General features: G+C 46.4%; 2 pseudogenes; both read left to right on the forward strand.

The window, feature by feature from the left end:
* The first annotated feature begins 8,877 nt into the window (after nt 1-8,877).
* On the forward strand, nt 8,878-11,331 carry LOC147260716 (exportin-1 pseudogene; annotated as a pseudogene).
* Nucleotides 11,332-13,066: 1,735 nt separating this feature from the next.
* LOC147260717 (exportin-1 pseudogene) lies at nt 13,067-17,128 on the forward strand (annotated as a pseudogene).
* The last annotated feature ends 2,073 nt before the right edge of the window (nt 17,129-19,201 follow it).

Genomic DNA, 19,201 nt, shown 5'->3' on the forward strand with positions numbered 1-19,201 from the left:
CAGCTCTCACGTGTAACTGCATTAAATGGTATTTCTTTTTCTGAGTTTAGGTTTTCTGTGCGATCAAAGCGTGATGTTCTTGGGTAAGAATCCAACGATCAGATGAACATCGGGCTGCTTTGAAAAAGCACATTTTTCATTGAGGAGGCCTATTTGTGGAACAGCATTAGTGCCTGACAGGAACAGAAGACAGCGCTACATGCTGCCAGTCGCCGCGCTGCCTGGATGTAACAGGACACCCTGAGCTCCAAGGTTATCTCAGGGTTGACAGTCACATCTGAGGAAATCAAGATTCTCTGTTTTTTCTATCAATTAAGACTGTCTTTAGGATCAAAGTGCAACCAGCTGCACCCACAGGGGGACTAACATGGGTCTCAGTCCTGAAACTGGGCTCAGCTGAGCGCTGCACACCACACCAGCACCACGGGAGCAGAACCGACGGGACCACGTCTGTACCCATGTCAGCAGTAATCATGCCCCCTAATCCCGAGTCAAAAGCAGGACCGGGACAAGTCCAGGACCGGAGCTGGAGGAGGTCTGTGGGACAGGAGTAATCGTTTTGAGTGGCCTTGGTCTTGGGGTAGTGAGGGTCAGCTCCATAAAGATTTTGACTCCCCTTCTCCTAAACATTAAGCCCCAGGCATCTTTTGTCATGAGCCAAACACACACGCAAGCAGAAACATTTAAGGGCCCCCTGAGGTTCACCCTGCAGGCATTCTGGTATTCTGGGAAAGCAGGAGACTGTATGTCATTTTATATGGAGTGTAAGAGAGACTCTTCTACCACTGTGGGCTGGTAGGACCGAACGAGGGGCAACCGCGAGCCGTCCACCAGTCAGGGGGGCTTCACCGAGACGTTCGTCGGTTCTCACCACGAAATGCACAACTGAACTGGTTGGGTGAAACACTCGGAACGTGACTAAGGACGATATATTTGCCAGAGAGGTGAGCTGGTATGGTCATTAAAATGGTGGCTGAAGTCACACGATGTTGCCATGTTGTCACACAAACCAGGTTTACTAGCGTGGCCAATTTTGACCTCCAACCAACATCTTTTATCTGCGCCAACACGCCTGCAGCGAGTGTTTATCTCTGTAAAAAGAGTGAAGGAAGCTCCGCCACCCCGCCAGCCAGGCTCCGTAACACTGCTGAAGCTCTCCTGTGTGTTTCGTCCGTACAACAGTTCTATGGGAGTCTCGCTGGGACGCCATGAAATGCAACCAATCAGGTTTGTTGCATCCCAGTTTTCTTTTTCCTCCCATTGTTTTCAATTTGCTGTTGTTTACACTTGGGTATCAGTTTTCAATCGATAATTCTCAGCTTTCCCGGGCACATTTGCCCAAATATCAATCGTAATTGTGGTAAAATAAAAATAAAAACGTAGAGTACACAACAGTTTCTGACCAGAAAACTCAGATTCCATTTGTGTTGTTTTCCCAAAACCTGCCAGGGTTCATTCGCGTCTCTTGAAACAACACCTGAGGAATTCCTAGGGACTGACAAGCAATCTTATATTTTCATACAGAATCGAAAAAACGCGTCATTATTCAGTCTGACGGAGGACTTCTGGGGAGCCGGGCACTCCTCTGGAGCGCCAGGCACTCCTCTGGAGCGCCGGGCACTCCTCTGGAGCATCTCCTGGGGCTCAGCGTTTGGAAAAGTACCTAAATAGGAATCCCAGTGGAGGCTAAAGAAAGTTTTTATTTACAGCCACTGTTGACACAGGTATTAATTAGTTATTGGCTCAACTGCTGCACATAGTTGCACTTTAATTGTATTTGTTAGATTGTGAATGTTTGAGTGACGCCGACCAATCACAAAGTGGCGCTAATGTTTTGTGTAAAAGTGTTTTAAAGCAGCACATAAGAAGGTCATGCTGAGAGCTCTCTGACTCTGCACCAAACGCTGGACTGCTTGATCCTTTTATTTGTCTTATCTTATTAATCTCGATCTTATGTCGATCACACGCTTCTTATTTTGACACTACACATTTACATATGTTTTTATCACTCCAGTTGGATGCAAGACTGCAGTTTGTTGTACTTGTACTAGGTGTCATGACAACGACTTTGAGAGGACAAATCTATCTGTGTCTGAAGATTTGAAGAGTTTGTGTGACCTCGCCACTCCTGCTCTTTACAGGTGGGGAGAGGGAAAACGTCTCTATCCTGCAGCTACATTCCTCCTGTTAGTCTCACTGACGGATGTGTTGCAACAGACCTTTGGTGCTAACGATGATGCACCAACTAGCTTCCTCCAGTTGGACATCCACTAGAGGACCGAGCACAACCACCTGCCAGTCAAACTTAATTTAGTGGAAGGGTCTATCTGGCCTGCAGCAGGGGAAGGTCCCAGTGCTCAGCATACCTGTCCACCACTGATTGAAATAAAGTGAATGTCTGAGGGCTGAACGGCCCTGACAGAGCCATGAAACTGCAGGGAGGTACAGCCACACATACATACACACTCTGTGTTTGTGCAAGTGTGTGTGAGAGAGGGTTTGATATGAGCTGTTAAGCTTCCACACACCTTCCCAGGCTTAATAAGTCCCAGCATGCAGCTAAACCGGCAGCTCCTCTGTTATTCTTCCAGCAGCGTTCAGTCCACACTGACAGCTCTTCCGTTTACTGGCCAGCCAGCCTCAACACACACGCCTAGTTATATATATAACACACACGAGCACACGTAGACGCACACAAAGAGATTAATGGACTTTGTGATGGCAGACATCAATGGAAAAGATGAGTTGACTGTATCAAATCTGTTGACGGCTTTTAAAATTTACAGTTAGAGTAAGAGAATATTATTAAGAGGTTTATTTATACTGACTCATGGCAGAAAAATCTCGACAACATAAAACGACAAACTCGAAATCCAGAATATAAGTCGATGTGCGCCGGAGTCCCCGAAACTCCCGTGAGACGCCAAGAATGCTCCATCCAGAGAACCGGGGCAGTTAGACGATAAGCAAATAGGGTGACTGAAACAAGCACGCGGTGCATTAATCTAGGATGTGTGTTGTAGCAATGCGTGACCTCTCCACATGCAGATAGCCTTTCACACAAGCAGCTCTGTGGCTGGGCCTCCTCTGTATTCCTGGCTAAATGAATAAGGTCCCTCGGGCGCTCTAGTATGTAATTTATGGTCAAACAAAAACCGTTGAGACGAGGACTTATGGCCTGTGAACTGTTTGTGTTAGCTGCCCTGTAAAAGGGATCACCTTGTCAGCTTCAGCAGGGTGCGGATTTAAAAAAAGGAAAGAAAGCAAAATGTGTGTGTGTGTGTGTGTGTATTGTACTTGGAAAATAAGCTGCAGTCCATATGGCTGGCCTTTCAGCTCGCCTCTCGCCCGTCTCTGACATACCACTGGACTGAGGAAAACCTGTAAGCTGCTTTATGGAAGAAAGAAATGCTGCAAAATGCAAGCTGAGTCTAGATGAGGGATTTTGGTGTTTGAGGCATTCCACAGAAACTATAATAGTTTCACGGAGTTGAAGAACGGGACAGATGTGTGCAACAGAGATTGAAAACAGCTTTAGAAACAATCAGACAGGATATGTTCGTCCTCTGGACTGAGATTCCGTTCTGAAGAAACCTGCCACTTGTCGTTGTGTCACTGCTGGAGGGCTGGGACTGATTCAGGAGGAAGTGGAGTGCAGGATGTCGCGTACATTCAAGGGTCAGAGGGAACCAGGATGCATTTTCTGACTGGCATGTTAACATCATGATCCCAGGCATTAAAACCTCCACCTAGGGAGGTCATGTGATCTGTTAGTTTGCTTGTTTGTCTGCGTAATAGCAGGATGTAAAAGTATGGCATGTGGGAGGGGTGTGGCCAACATTATCTGGGTGTGGCCTACATGACCAATAAGGTTTGCGGTGCATTTTTTAAAAAATCTCTGTGTTTGGCAGACCTCCTCTTCATCTGAACCACGTCTCCAGCAAACCTTACGCTAATCACACAGTTTCTCTTGATGGTGTGGAAGGTGAGGACATCATAGTGTCCTGTTGGGTTGGCTGGCGCTCACATGTGACCAGACCCTGGTGTGTGTACCTGAAACTAGTACAGATACCCTGCTGTACTACCAAACAGCAACAGATTACTATTTCTTGTAATACTGCTGTCATCACCAGCATCAAGTACCACCATGCTTGTGTGTTTGCATATTGTAGTATTTCCCGGTATGTAATACTTCAGGTTTCATTTGACTGCCGTCACATCGCCTCGCTCTGTCTCTCTTTCACTCACACACACTCTCCAGAACTCTGTATTCTGCTCAGTTCTTAGTAGTTGCTTGAGGTCTGGACCCTTGAGGATTTTTAGACGTTTGCCACGTTTGCCTTGTTCTGCAGAATTTTCTTTCAAGCTTAACGAGAAATCCAGAAAGCACCTTGGAGCAGATGAAGAGAATAAGATTGAGAAAACTGAGAAAAAAAAAACCACTTACCTGTGACCTTGAATTAGGATTGTTTTGCTCGACCGCTACTTCAAAGGTCAAGACTGAATTGTGACGCACTTTTTATCCTGTCTGCAAATGCTCTCAGGGAATTATCGAACAATGTCAGCCACACTAAATACCAGCCGCTGTAATCTAAGGAGATAAAAGCTCTCACCAGCTGGCGTGACGGATGTTAGCGCGACAGCGCCTCAGCTCCTGTGTTAACATAATTCACATGCTGAACAATCGCTGTTATTCTCACGAGTAATTGAAATGGTATTCCCATCAAAATGACTGAAGGAACAATTTTTTGGATTATCTGCAAAATGTGTAATCACTGGAAATGTAATTAAATGTCTCCTATGAAGTACAGATGAAGAGTCATCCCCGTGAGAGGCGGCAGCGGCGGTGGGTTTTAGCTTGTTTCCCAGGCTGTTTTTAGATGTGTGATGGTGGCGGGCATCAGTCATAATGCCAAGGTCACGGCTTTTCCACTATTAGACCTCATTATAGCTCATTAGGCCTCAGCTGCTAGTCTCATAACACACTCGCACACACATTTATACACATCCAGCTCCTGCTCTGAACAGACAGATGGACAGTCACACATGCACCAAACACATTCAATACACAAACACAAATACAGCCGCCACCGCCACACACCCTCTCCAGGCCAAATAGGGGTGGCAGAGGGTTCCTAGAAACTGGTGTTTGGTAAACAGAGAAGGTTGGGAGTGGGCGAGCGCAGCAGGTGGCTCACTCTCAGGTCCCACAGGACGCATTCCCCCCTTCTGAAGCACAGGCCGAGGTGGCACGGCTGTCGGGAAACAAGTTCATCAACAGCTTCTGACACGCCGCTCCTGGCCCGAGACCCGTCGTGACCCGGTTACGTCTCTAACAGCGCAGCGCTCCATCAGAGCTGACCCTCGTCTGCACGGGGCTCTGACGATGTGGACTTCATCTGATGGTGAAGTGAAAGGGACAGAAGTTCCCGGAAAACTAATCCTGTCTCAGTTTAAGCTGACAAGAAGAATGTGAATCCTTCAAGTGCGAATCAAAGCAACAGTTGATGTTTCCATAAAATTAGAACAACTTCAGTCCTACTTACCTCCGCCAAGGAGACAACGTGATCTGTCTGTCTGTCTGTCTGGAAGAGGGACAGGACTTAAATACTAGGAGGCCAATTTTCACCAAAGATGGTTGAGGGCTGCAGCAAGGGGCCGGGGGAGAACCACTCGCAGTTTGGGCAGATCTGAGTGCCCTGTTTATCTAGTTTGACATTGTATGGACAATAGAAACAATGTGTTCCTGCTCTCTCCTATTGATGAGGTCTGGAAATGTAGCAGTTTTAGTAGAAAAGTCACTTGAGGAGAGGAATGGAAATTAGAGGTCAGTTACAGAACAACAGCAGCTTCTTTACAGACCGCTTCAGCTCCGCGCTACTTGTTCCTCTCCCTACAGACGTTCTCCGAGGTGATGTCCAATTGAACTGAAGCTGTCGTGCGTGCACGTGCGCGCACACACACACGCACGCACGCCAGGCTCTGGTTTGACGGGTTCATGGGTCAGTAATGTGGATGTCCTCCCCTGCTGGCAGCCATGTGCTGAGGTGCATCAGCCAGGAACGGGATGCTGGGAAGAGTGAGAGGACGCAGCAGGAGAGGGACTTTTAGTAGGAGGCTGTTACACTCAGTTAAACAGCAAGATGGTAACAGTGGGAGATGAGACAACACAAGCAACAGTGGCTGTCAGCAGGGAAGATAAAGCCAGAGATGACTCACGGATATAAGAAAAACAGCACAGATTAGTACCGTCCATTTTGAAGCCAATGACATGTCAGTGAATTGTTTAGAAATGAGAAAAATCAATTTATCACATTATGACATTCAAATAATAAATAACTGTAACTTGATATAATCTCTGTATATCAGTGTGTGTCTCTCTGCAGGAAATAATTCCTCATTTTAGCCCTGGACCGTCATCACGTAGTGTTAAAGCAAAGGCCTGACTTTGATGCAACGGCAGCAAAAGAAAAATAAATGAAAACTTTGTTGCAGCTGAAAAGGAGTGTTTGAAACCTCCCGAGATTCAGCGTGCGTCACCTGTGCTGGCTCTGCTGGGGCCACGTTCATCCGTCCAGGGAGCAGAACCTGATTCACGTTGTCTTTCAAACATTGTTACATGCACCAGGTTGGCAAAGAGCATGTGTTGTAAATAAATGGGAGTAAACTGAAGCCTTGAGGGACACCTAGAGGGCAGCGAAGGGAGGGCGATTTAGAACCATCAACAGCAACTCACTACTTTCTTTCAGGTGAATACGATTTCAACCGCAGAAAAATGAAAATGTCTAAATTGAGATAAGAGACCTGATAGTCAAGAACTACCTTGTTAAAGATATCATACATATGATTTTTTTTTTTTTTTTTTGCTGAACCTGCCATTCACCATCTCAACTATTGTTTCCTGTCTTTGAGATAAAGAACATGTGCTCAGAAACCAAAGCTCTGGTCCAGGTCCCAGCACAGTAATTCCATCCTCTCCTCCTTTGTGATCGATGCTGGGTGGCAAGTGGCAAGAGAAATGTGTGTACGAGAGCCACTGGGATATTACTTTTCTCTGTGTGCACTTACATAGTTGGAGAGATGAATATCAGCTGTGTACAACCTCAGTATTGTACATCTCTGTTCCATCTCCCCACCCTGTACTGTGTGGTATCAGATATGGTCCAGGACTATTTATGAGGTTACAATGGTGCTGTCAGGGCGGTGGAGATTAATGAAGCCTGTTTCTGTGGCTGTGAGGCTTCGGTGACTGTTTTACTCCTGCAAATGTTCCCTTGGCCTGCTGCTGTTAAACACAACCTCACACACACTTCCTCCACAAAACCCACCTAAGAGGGAAGCTGATAGACTTCTTGAGCGTAACATCAGTATCAAATTCAGAAAAATGTATTTTGGTTAAAAAATGATAACTGCATTATTTTGCGTTTCCATGTCTTTTTGCTGCTTCCTGCAGAGAGGCGATGATGTCGGTTAAATTGAAGTGGCGTGCACCTGGAGATGACCTCTTTCAGATTAAATGAATGCATGTTGCTGTGATGGTGTAAAATGGTGAATCCAGCTGGATATGTGCAGGTTTGACCGCCTCATACATTGTGTTTATGACTGCAGTGTGTGGGTCACTCTTCTGCCTGTTACCCGCTACATGATCGTACTTGAACATAAAACACCGGGTTTGTGGCCAGGACACAACCACACAATGCAGACGTGTCCTGAACTCTCCTCCTCGCTGCGAACTTGCCCCAAGGAGGCCATATCGCATGTTGTTGGTCCCATGTGCAGCTGTCAGCACATCAACTCGTCAGATGAAGGATGGCAACTTTAGAAAAGAATGGGTCACCTGCAGGTTCACACAATAGTCTGGCCTTGTACTCTCACTCTGGGGATAATGTGAGGTGCTGCAGGGAGGAAGCTTCTCCTCGACTCACATTATTGTTGCATGTTATCATTAATGTCATCCTTGGGACGCCATTGAACACGCAGGACAACTGGTGTTGGCTTCCCCAGCGGCTTCTGGCTCCCATACTTTACACAGTCGTGTGTACAGTCAACTGACACCTGAACCGTAGTCAATGCTCGTCTACGTCACGCTGGATTTCTGGAATGTTTTAAGATGAAAACATGAAATAGTAAAAAAACACTAAAAATGACAGTACACAAAACAACGAGTAGTTACTCAGGAACAAATGAGGAGTAAATGATGAACTGACTGCTTATTAATCATCAGTTCATGAGTAACTGTCAAACTTTGCAACAGCAGCTAATGATTAGTTTGTAATGAGTTCATTAAGAAGAAGAACAGGCATGGAATCAGGAACGACTTGATAGCAGACAATATTTACTTCACTAAAGTTTCTTAATGGAGATCTGAGTTCCAGGTGAGTGACTAGAGAAGAGACCCAGAGATCATGTAGTCCTTGATCACTGTGTTCATGCTTGTGACATAGGTGTTGTTTATTGTGCCACTGTGAGGTTTGTGTGTGTGTGTGTGTGTGTGTGTGTGCGCACTCGTGTGTGGTGTGTGATTTTTTTTTCTCTAGTGACGCTTGGTGACCTCAGAGACATCACAAGCATTGCAGCATCTTCTTAGTTAGCTTCTGCTTTTATGACAGCAGTTTGGATGGATTTTCAGGGGGAGAACGGTTCATTCAGGCCACCCTGCAGGTGAGCTCACCCAGAGGAAGGCAGAGATTGTCGTTACTTAGCAACTTAGCATCACGTCCAAAGCGTGGGAGAATAGCTTGGGTGCTGGTGCGTTTATGTCACAAAAAAATGCCGGACAAACTCTACATAGTCTGGAAGTCTGGCAGTGGCACCATGTGGCAAGCTACTCAGCATCAAAGCCTCACACACACATCACTCACACACATCACTCACTCACACACACACACAGTCACATCACTGTCAGGTGAGTGAACCTGTGATGATCTCTCACTGTCATCGAGGGACATGTAAGTGAAACATTTTAGTTCAGTTGTGTTCTAAGTCTTTGCTTCCTAGAATCTCTGTTCAGAAAATGACAATGTTTGCAAACCATCCAGCCAGTAAGCTGCTGGATTTCAGTCAGCAACTGGACATCAACCTGCTGGAGAACGTCATCAACACCATGCACCATGGCACTGGATCTCAGCAACAAGTAGCCCAGGAGTTGCTGAACAACCTCATGGAGCATCCAGATGCCTGGACCAAGGTTGACATGATCCTGCAGAGTTCTAAGGACATGCAGACCAAGTATTACGCCCTGCAGACGCTAGAGCGACTCGTCCAAACTCGTTGGAAGACTCTGACAAGAAATCAGAGCGAAGCAGTCAAGAAGTTTGTGGTTCAGTCAATTATTGAGATTTCCCATCATCCCGCAATCATGGAGAAAGAGGGAACGTGCCTTCTCAGACTCAACGCGGTAGTAGTGGAGATACTGAAGCAGGAGTGGCCCGACCACTGGCCCAACTTCATTTATGACATCGTGGGTGCCAGTGTGATCAGTGAAAGCCTCTGTGAGAACAACATGGCCATCCTCAAACTGTTCTGTGAGGAGGTCTTGGACTTCTCCAGAGGCCAGACGACCCACCTGAAGGCAAAACACTTGAAAGACCACCTGCGGAGTGAGTTTCCCCAATTATTCAAGCTGTGCTTGGTTGTGATGGACAACTCCCAGAATGCTCGGTTGGTGAACGCCACACTGGAGACGCTCCTTCTCCTGCTTCACTGTGCTCTTGGAGCTGAGTTTGGGCTTCTGGATTACATCGGTGAGACCGACCTCACTGAATATTTGATCCGTTTCCTGAACGTGCCCATGTTTCACAACGTGGTGCTGGGCTTCCTGAGAGCCCACTGGGTGTTGCTGAAAGTTGTTGTCAAGAAACTGTTTGAGTTCATGCACCAGACTCAAGATGGTGTGCGAGACATGGCTTGCAACACCTTTTTAACAGTTGCACAGAAGTGTCGGCACAGTTTTGTTCAGGTTCAGGAGGGTGAGACGGTGCCCTTCATTAATGAGATCCTCCACCACATCCAAGCCATCATCCGTGACCTGCAGCCACAGCAGGTCCACGTGATTTATGAGGCAGTCGGCTGCATGATCGAGGCCCAGGAAGACCAGGAGGTTCAGGTGCAGCTGATAAAGAAGTACATGAGGCTGCCTAATCAGGAGTGGAGGAGAATCATCGTGGCCGCCACCAAGAATGTCAACATCCTCCCGGAAGAAATGACGCTGGGTCAGCTGGCGGGCATCCTGGAGGTCAATGTCACAGCCTGCAGAGCTGTTGGGCACCTGTTTGTAGTCCAGCTGGGACAAATTTACCTGGACATGCTCCATGTGTACAAGCTTCTCAGTGCCGCCATCTCCACGGCCATCCGGAACAACGGGGAGACGGTGACCAAGGTCCCTCACATCCACAGCATGATGATGGTTAAGAGACAGATTCTGAAGCTGATCTCTGGCTGGGTCAGTTGCTCAGACGACCCTCAAGTGGTGGCAGACACGTTTGTGCCCCCCCTGCTGGACGCAGTACTTCTGGACTACCAGAACAATGTTCCAGCTGCTCGGGATCCCGAGGTCCTCTGCACCCTCGCGACTGTTGTGAATAAGCTGGGAGACCGCGTCAGTGGCCAAATTCCCCAGATCTTTGACGCCGTCTTCGATTGCACTTGGAACATGATGAAGAGGGACTTTGAGGCGTTCCCGGAGCACAGGATTCATTTCTTCAGCCTCCTCAAAGCTGCTATGTCGCAGTGCTCCCAGGCCTTCTTGAGCTTCGCCCCCGCCCAGTTCAATATCGTCCGATACACAATACTCTGGGCTTTCAAGCACACAATGAGGAACGTAGCTAACGCAGGTCTACAGACCCTCTACACTGTCCTGCAGACCATGTCAGCAAGGGAGGCAGTGACCAAGAGAGAAGACCAGACCTTCTTCACCGACATCCTCCAGCACATTTTGTCTGTGGTCACTGATACGCCGCCATCCTGGCCCGCATGTTAGAGGAGGTGGAAAAGGCCACCCCAGTCAATAAGCAGGTTCATGTGCTGGAATACTTTGGAAACCAGCTGAAGAGGGTCTTCCCACATCTGACAGATTCCCAGTTGGAGGTGTTTGTCGTGGGGTTGTTCAGCCTTCATAAGGACATCCCTGCTTTCACGGAGCTCCTAAGGAATTTCCTTCTTCAAATCCAGGAATTTAGCGGCCAGGACTCTCAAAACCTGTTCCTGGAGGAGCGGGACCTGGCTCTGCTCCAGGCCCAGGAAAATTAACACAACCTCTAAATGTCTGTGCCCGGCATTCTTGGTCCCCACGGGCGGCAGCAGGAGCTCAGCCAAGCTGGATTTGGTTTCTGAAGCCCAAAAATCAAGACTTAGGACGGCCGCCATTCTGGTCCTTCATGAAATGTGGAAATGATGTAAACTTGTTTTTCAAAAGTGTGAAATAAATTGAAAAAATATCTTTAAAAAAACTCTCACAACTTTATTCTTGGTCATAATAAACATTCATCTTCATTTTCAGGATTTTAACCCTTCAAATGTCATATTTCGTTTGTGTGTTGTCATGTTTATAATTTAGTATATAATTACTGTGTGTAACTCACTTCTTAAGACCATTTTGGGCTTTTGAGTTGAATGAAAATGACATGAAGTTGGTGAGAAAATGGGAAATTTTTATAAAAAAAATCTACAAAAAGGAAACGACAAGATGATTAAATCAGAAGAATCTGCATTCATACAAGGGAACCCTATCAGTGATAATATATTAGTATTCATGCATTGTAGTTACCTTATCCTGATGATGGCCTAAATTTATTGATGTAAACCTTTTCTCCAGAGGTGGGAATAAGTCACATGTGCAAGTCTGAAGTGAGTCCCAAGTCTTTACCCTTGAGCCTTGAGTCATTTTTGTGAATGTCAAGTTGAGTAAAGTCATACCTTTGGTCAGGTAAATCATGTCACAAAATTGTAAACACCTGACCTTTTGACTTTTGACTAACCTTTAATAAAACCAAAGCAAAGCACGTTTGGCAACACTCAGTAAAAGGAAGTGAGGTCACACATTCACCACAACACCTGTCCAGGACTCCGTCAGGTCAGGTGCTGCAGAGAGGAAGCTTCTCCTCGACTCACATTATTGTTGCATGTTATCATTAATGTCATCCTTGGGACGCCATTGAACACGCAGGACAACTGGTGTTGGCTTCCCCAGCGGCTTCTGGCTCCCATACTTTACACAGTCGTGTGTACAGTCAACTGACACCTGAACCGTAGTCAATGCTCGTCTACGTCACGCTGGATTTCTGGAATGTTTTAAGATGAAAACATGAAATAGTAAAAAAACACTAAAAATGACAGTACACAAAACAACGAGTAGTTACTCAGGAACAAATGAGGAGTAAATGATGAACTGACTGCTTATTAATCATCAGTTCATGAGTAACTGTCAAACTTTGCAACAGCAGCTAATGATTAGTTTGTAATGAGTTCATTAAGAAGAAGAACAGGCATGGAATCAGGAACGACTTGATAGCAGACAATATTTACTTCACTAAAGTTTCTTAATGGAGATCTGAGTTCCAGGCGAGTGACTAGAGAAGAGACCCAGAGATCATGTAGTCCTTGATCACTGTGTTCATGCTTGTGACATAGGTGTTGTTTATTGTGCCACTGTGAGGTTTGTGTGTGTGTGTGTGTGTGTGTGTGTGCGCGCACTCGTGTGTGGTGTGTGATTTTTTTTTCTCTAGTGACGCTTGGTGACCTCAGAGACATCACAAGCATTGCAGCATCTTCTTAGTTAGCTTCTGCTTTTATGACAGCAGTTTGGATGGATTTTCAGGGGGAGAACGGTTCATTCAGGCCACCCTGCAGGTGAGCTCACCCAGAGGAAGGCAGAGATTGTCGTTACTTAGCAACTTAGCATCACGTCCAAAGCGTGGGAGAATAGCTTGGGTGCTGGTGCGTTTATGTCACAAAAAAATGCCGGACAAACTCTACATAGTCTGGAAGTCTGGCAGTGGCACCATGTGGCAAGCTACTCAGCATCAAAGCCTCACACACACATCACTCACACACATCACTCACTCACACACACACACAGTCACATCACTGTCAGGTGAGTGAACCTGTGATGATCTCTCACTGTCATCGAGGGACATGTAAGTGAAACATTTTAGTTCAGTTGTGTTCTAAGTCTTTGCTTCCTAGAATCTCTGTTCAGAAAATGACAATGTTTGCAAACCATCCAGCCAGTAAGCTGCTGGATTTCAGTCAGCAACTGGACATCAACCTGCTGGAGAACGTCATCAACACCATGCACCATGGCACTGGATCTCAGCAACAAGTAGCCCAGGAGTTGCTGAACAACCTCATGGAGCATCCAGATGCCTGGACCAAGGTTGACATGATCCTGCAGAGTTCTAAGGACATGCAGACCAAGTATTACGCCCTGCAGACGCTAGAGCGACTCGTCCAAACTCGTTGGAAGACTCTGACAAGAAATCAGAGCGAAGCAGTCAAGAAGTTTGTGGTTCAGTCAATTATTGAGATTTCCCATCATCCCGCAATCATGAAGAAAGAGGGAGCGTGCCTTCGCAGACTCAACGCGGTAGTAGTGGAGATACTGAAGCAGGAGTGGCCCGACCACTGGCCCAACTTCATTTATGACATCGTGGGTGCCAGTGTGATCAGTGAAAGCCTCTGTGAGAACAACATGGCCATCCTCAAACTGTTCTGTGAGGAGGTCTTGGACTTCTCCAGAGGCCAGACGACCCACCTGAAGGCAAAACACTTGAAAGACCACCTGCGGAGTGAGTTTCCCCAATTATTCAAGCTGTGCTTGGTTGTGATGGACAACTCCCAGAATGCTCGGTTGGTGAACGCCACACTGGAGACGCTCCTTCTCCTGCTTCACTGTGCTCTTGGAGCTGAGTTTGGGCTTCTGGATTACATCGGTGAGACCAACCTCACTGAATATTTGATCCGTTTCCTGAACGTGCCCATGTTTCACAACGTGGTGCTGGGCTTCCTGAGAGCCCACTGGGTGTTGCTGAAAGTTGTTGTCAAGAAACTGTTTGAGTTCATGCACCAGACTCAAGATGGTGTGCGAGACATGGCTTGCAACACCTTTTTAACAGTTGCACAGAAGTGTCGGCACAGTTTTGTTCAGGTTCAGGAGGGTGAGACGGTGCCCTTCATTAATGAGATCCTCCACCACATCCAAGCCATCATCCGTGACCTGCAGCCACAGCAGGTCCACGTGATTTATGAGGCAGTCGGCTGCATGATCGAGGCCCAGGAAGACCAGGAGGTTCAGGTGCAGCTGATAAAGAAGTACATGAGGCTGCCTAATCAGGAGTGGAAGAGAATCATCGTGGCCGCCACCAAGAATGTCAACATCCTCCCGGAAGAAATGACGCTGGGTCAGCTGGCGGGCATCCTGGAGGTCAATGTCACAGCCTGCAGAGCTGTTGGGCACCTGTTTGTAGTCCAGCTGGGACAAATTTACCTGGACATGCTCCATGTGTACAAGCTTCTCAGTGCCGCCATCTCCACGGCCATCCGGAACAACGGGGAGACGGTGACCAAGGTCCCTCACATCCACAGCATGATGATGGTTAAGAGACAGATTCTGAAGCTGATCTCTGGCTGGGTCAGTTGCTCAGACGACCCTCAAGTGGTGGCAGACACGTTTGTGCCCCCCCTGCTGGACGCAGTACTTCTGGACTACCAGAACAATGTTCCAGCTGCTCGGGATCCCGAGGTCCTCTGCACCCTCGCGACTGTTGTGAATAAGCTGGGAGACCGCGTCAGTGGCCAAATTCCCCAGATCTTTGACGCCGTCTTCGATTGCACTTGGAACATGATGAAGAGGGACTTTGAGGCGTTCCCGGAGCACAGGATTCATTTCTTCAGCCTCCTCAAAGCTGCTATGTCGCAGTGCTCCCAGGCCTTCTTGAGCTTCGCCCCCGCCCAGTTCAATATCGTCCGATACACAATACTCTGGGCTTTCAAGCACACAATGAGGAACGTAGCTAACGCAGGTCTACAGACCCTCTACACTGTCCTGCAGACCATGTCAGCAAGGGAGGCAGTGACCAAGAGAGAAGACCAGACCTTCTTCACCGACATCCTCCAGCACATTTTGTCTGTGGTCACTGATACGCCGCCATCCTGGCCCGCATGTTAGAGGAGGTGGAAAAGGCCACCCCAGTCAATAAGCAGGTTCATGTGCTGGAATACTTTGGAAACCAGCTGAAGAGGGTCTTCCCACGTCTGACAGATTCCCAGTTGGAGGTGTTTGTCGTGGGGTTGTTCAGCCTTCATAAGGACATCCCTGCTTTCACGGAGTTCCTAAGGAATTTCCTTCTTCAACTCCAGGAATTTAGCGGCCAGGACGCTTAAAACCTGTTCCTGGAGGAGCGGGACCTGGCTCTGCTCCAGGCCCAGGAAAATTAACACAACCTCTAAATGTCTGTGCCCGGCATTCTTGGTCCCCACGGGCGGCAGCAGGAGCTCAGCCAAGCTGGATTTGGTTTCTGAAGCCCGGGGGGAACCCTATCAGAGATAATATATTAGTATTCATGCATTGTAGTTACCTTATCCTGATGATGGCTTAAATTTATTGATGTGAACTTTACCATAGACAAAGCGTGTGCGAGTGTTCCAGCAGCAACAAGGCTAAAGAAGTTTTACCTTTAAGTAGGTTTGGACACTCTCTTTTACATCCTGTCAACGACTAATTTGATCCATTTTGAGGTTTGAAAAACATAATAACACTCCTAAATGAATCTCTTTAAAATTAAAATTTCAAAACATTTTCAAAACAAGTATTTTATAATAATAATAATAATTATTATTATTAATCTCTCTCTCTTGTCTGTTTGAAGCTTGCAGACCAGTCAGTTGAGTGCGTAATGCTATTTCTCACACAGCGGTGTTTTAAATAATCAGACACTCCATTCTGTTAGGTTGTGACATTCTTCACTTTCAGTGAGATTCATGGATGTTTGTCTGATTGCTCCTGCTTTCATAACGTGCCATCATAGAGAAATGTGATATAAGCCTATAGGCTGATAGGCTGATGAAGCCTATCCCAGCGTCTGTACTGCTTTTTGTTCAAAAGAAAATGTATTTATTTAATTCTTGAGCTTTCTGATAACATAGAAATATAAAAACCACAGCAGCCTCCTAACACCAGGTCTGTAAACCTGCCACCAACAGGTGTTGTGTTGTGGCCACGTCCCATTTTTCTCATGTGATGGTCTCAGCAGACGTCTAACAGATGTGAGCCGGGCGAACCATGCAGGGTTGTTCCTCCTATGTCCATGAATCACTGAGGGAATTCATTTTTGGAAACTTTGGCAAAAAACATCCACTGTGACTTGAACTTTAACTGGAAAAATGTTGGTGGTGAAAGGTCAAAGGTGACTGTGACAGGTACACAGCAGCGGGAATTCTGGACAGGTTTAAAAACGGACCCTCAGATTTATGGAATGCTGGTTTTTAACTGGACAGTTTAGCAAAAACAGAGTGAAATGTTTCCCTCAGTGATTTGAATTCAGATCACATCTAAATGATGACTACATTAGAGATGGATATTCATCAGGTGTTGATCACCATGCATGCATGCATGCATCCATGTATCCATCCATCCATCCATCCATCTTCTTCTGCTTATCCAGGGTCGGATAATCACCCTATCAACTAAAAACGTTCAAAACAAATCTGTTGCTGTGGGTTTGGATTCATAAATTTCTTGTGTCCGTCCACACGTCAGTGTGTTCATATTTCAGTTGGCTGAGTAAAAGTGCCAGACATCCTTTAGATTTAAACATCAGAAGCTGATTTACTGACTCAATGCAAAACATGGCACCTGGAATACGAATAAGCTTTGCTTGCTGCTGCTAATATTTGACTGTGAGGAAGCTGTTTGTTGGGACAAGGATCTGAACACGTTGCTGAGGGTGTGGCGCAGGCCGGTAGCATTTTGGGTGACAAGACAGCACGCCGCCGTCTCCCCGTCATGCTAGTGTCAGAGATTTTCTTATCTCAGGAGACCTCTGTTGAAAGATTTTTGTACACCTGCGGCCTCCCAGCACAACACAATACCGTGGAACCTTATTTTTCACCGCATGAACTCATGATTTTAGTCAGACGAAACCTGCCGCTGTTACCAACACACCTCCGTGTCCTGCTGCAGTCAAAAATAACCTCTAATTTCCAGATATATACCAGAAGTCACATGACATCGCACTGTGTATGTTTGTGTGCTCAGTCAAGCTATGTGTTAAGTGCAAGTGTGTGTGTGTGTGTGTGTGTGTGTGTGTGTGTGTGTGTGCAGCACCTTTGTGGGTGTGAGATGCTATCTGGGGCCATACATCAGGCCCTGTGTGGCAGTGGGACCGTGTAATTATCAGGTCTCAATGGGACGCTGTGTTATTTTTGCCCAGGGTGAGATTCTTATCTGGGCCTGTCAGCAGCCACCTGGATGGATGAGCCTCCGTCCTCAGAGCAGCGGCTCACCTTCCCTCCACGTCAAAGACAAACTGACCAACCTCCCTCGCAGTAGCGAGTGCCGCCCCAACATGAGGCTGAGACAGAGTTGTCATGTAGGTGAGTGGTGGGTGTCCAGGTGAACCAAAAGGAGAACCAGTCTGGTTCTGCTCTGTTGGTATTTCTATCAAACAGATTCAGTGGTGTTTCCGTGGATCACTGCTACCATGCTGTTGTACACTAGAAAAATGTGAAAAATGAACGTTGCATCATCAGCAGTGACTCGGACAAACAGTACCAGCAGGGAGGGTGAATATTCTCTGAGGTCTGACGTCTCCATGGAGTCCGAGATGATGGACACGCGCCTGCTGGATGCGGAGCTACTCTGGATTTATTCTGGGTGCGAACCTGACCTCCAGCACCCTTGAGCTTCAGAGGCCAAAAGAAACATGTCTGCTCAACAACATAAGGCTTTTCTTATTAAGACAATGGGGAATTTTGATTTGATTTCTGGACGCCAACTTCTTTCTGCTGATTCATCAAGTCTAACAAACCCCGCATATTTGTGTTCTTTCTTGTTTTGTCCCAGTTTTATTAGGAGAACAAGTACAGGTGATCACCGCTTTGAAATGATGGGATTTTGTGTTTATCAACCTCATGCTGAAGACTTGAACTGTGCTTTCAGTGCTTTGAGCTAAACGGCAGGGCTAGCATGCTAACAAGCTAACTGTCACAATATTAGGGTGCTGATTCAGTTTGGACTGGGATTCTGTATTGCGATCAATAATTCAATGTTTTTTGGTGATTTTGTTTGATTTTTTAAAACACTCAACAGTGGTAAAAAAGTTCAGTACGTCACAAGAAATTATATGATGTTAAAATACACACATCAGCTTTTCTGGGAGGTTTAGGACTGTAGATTACTGCATTGAGAAACTGGCAGAGAGGCTCACAAGGCAGTCACATTTATTTATACTAATTTGGTCGATCAGACGTGTCTGCAGCCTTGTTATTCTAAAAATACAACTGCATTAATGGCTTAATAAATTGGTTTTAAAGTATATGCGGTGGTCTCCTGTCTGTATGAGGATAATAAAATTCCCTGCTGTGTTATTAACTTGACTTCTTCATCAGAGCAAGCGTAGCTGCAGGGAAACATCATGGAACCCCAGGGTTTTTAAATGAAACAATCTGAAGGTACCCCCAGTTGCTCAGCACTGCAGAGCGTTGTAACCTGCTCCCGTCTGTGAGTGACGGGCTGAACAGGCCTTTATAAAGTCACTGTTCACCTGGCAAAACCACTCAGACGTTAAATCAAAATATGCTTGCATCTCATCTTTTCCAAGGATAATTTTCAGCATTTCATGAGCTATAGACTGTGCAGGTGCTGCCAGCCAATATTCATATTTCATGCTGAGCGGTAATTTAGGATGTGTTCAGTAATGCATTCGCCTCTGTGAGGTCTCATTTACTGAGTCACACAAACAGAAACTCATTAAACACAGTAACTGCAAACAAACGCAATGTGTGTGTACGCAGGGAGTCGTGGATTCAAAGGCTCCTAAAGCGAAGTGAAGTTCCCGGCTGGATTATAAGAGATTCTGAAGGGGAACTGGAGGTCTTGTTATTACTTTTTTTGATTTAATGATCCAAAGATTAGAATATTCAAGCTGTTTTGGGCAACGAGTGTGTGTGTGTGTGTGTGTGTGTCTGATTTGCAGGAAGGAGCAGA

The sequence above is a fragment of the Aulostomus chinensis genome, chromosome 6 (genome assembly GCF_037954235.1).
Source record: "Aulostomus chinensis isolate RoL2024-O1b breed Wild chromosome 6, RoL_Achi_v1.0, whole genome shotgun sequence".
NCBI classification, from domain to species: Eukaryota; Metazoa; Chordata; class Actinopteri; order Syngnathiformes; family Aulostomidae; genus Aulostomus; species Aulostomus chinensis.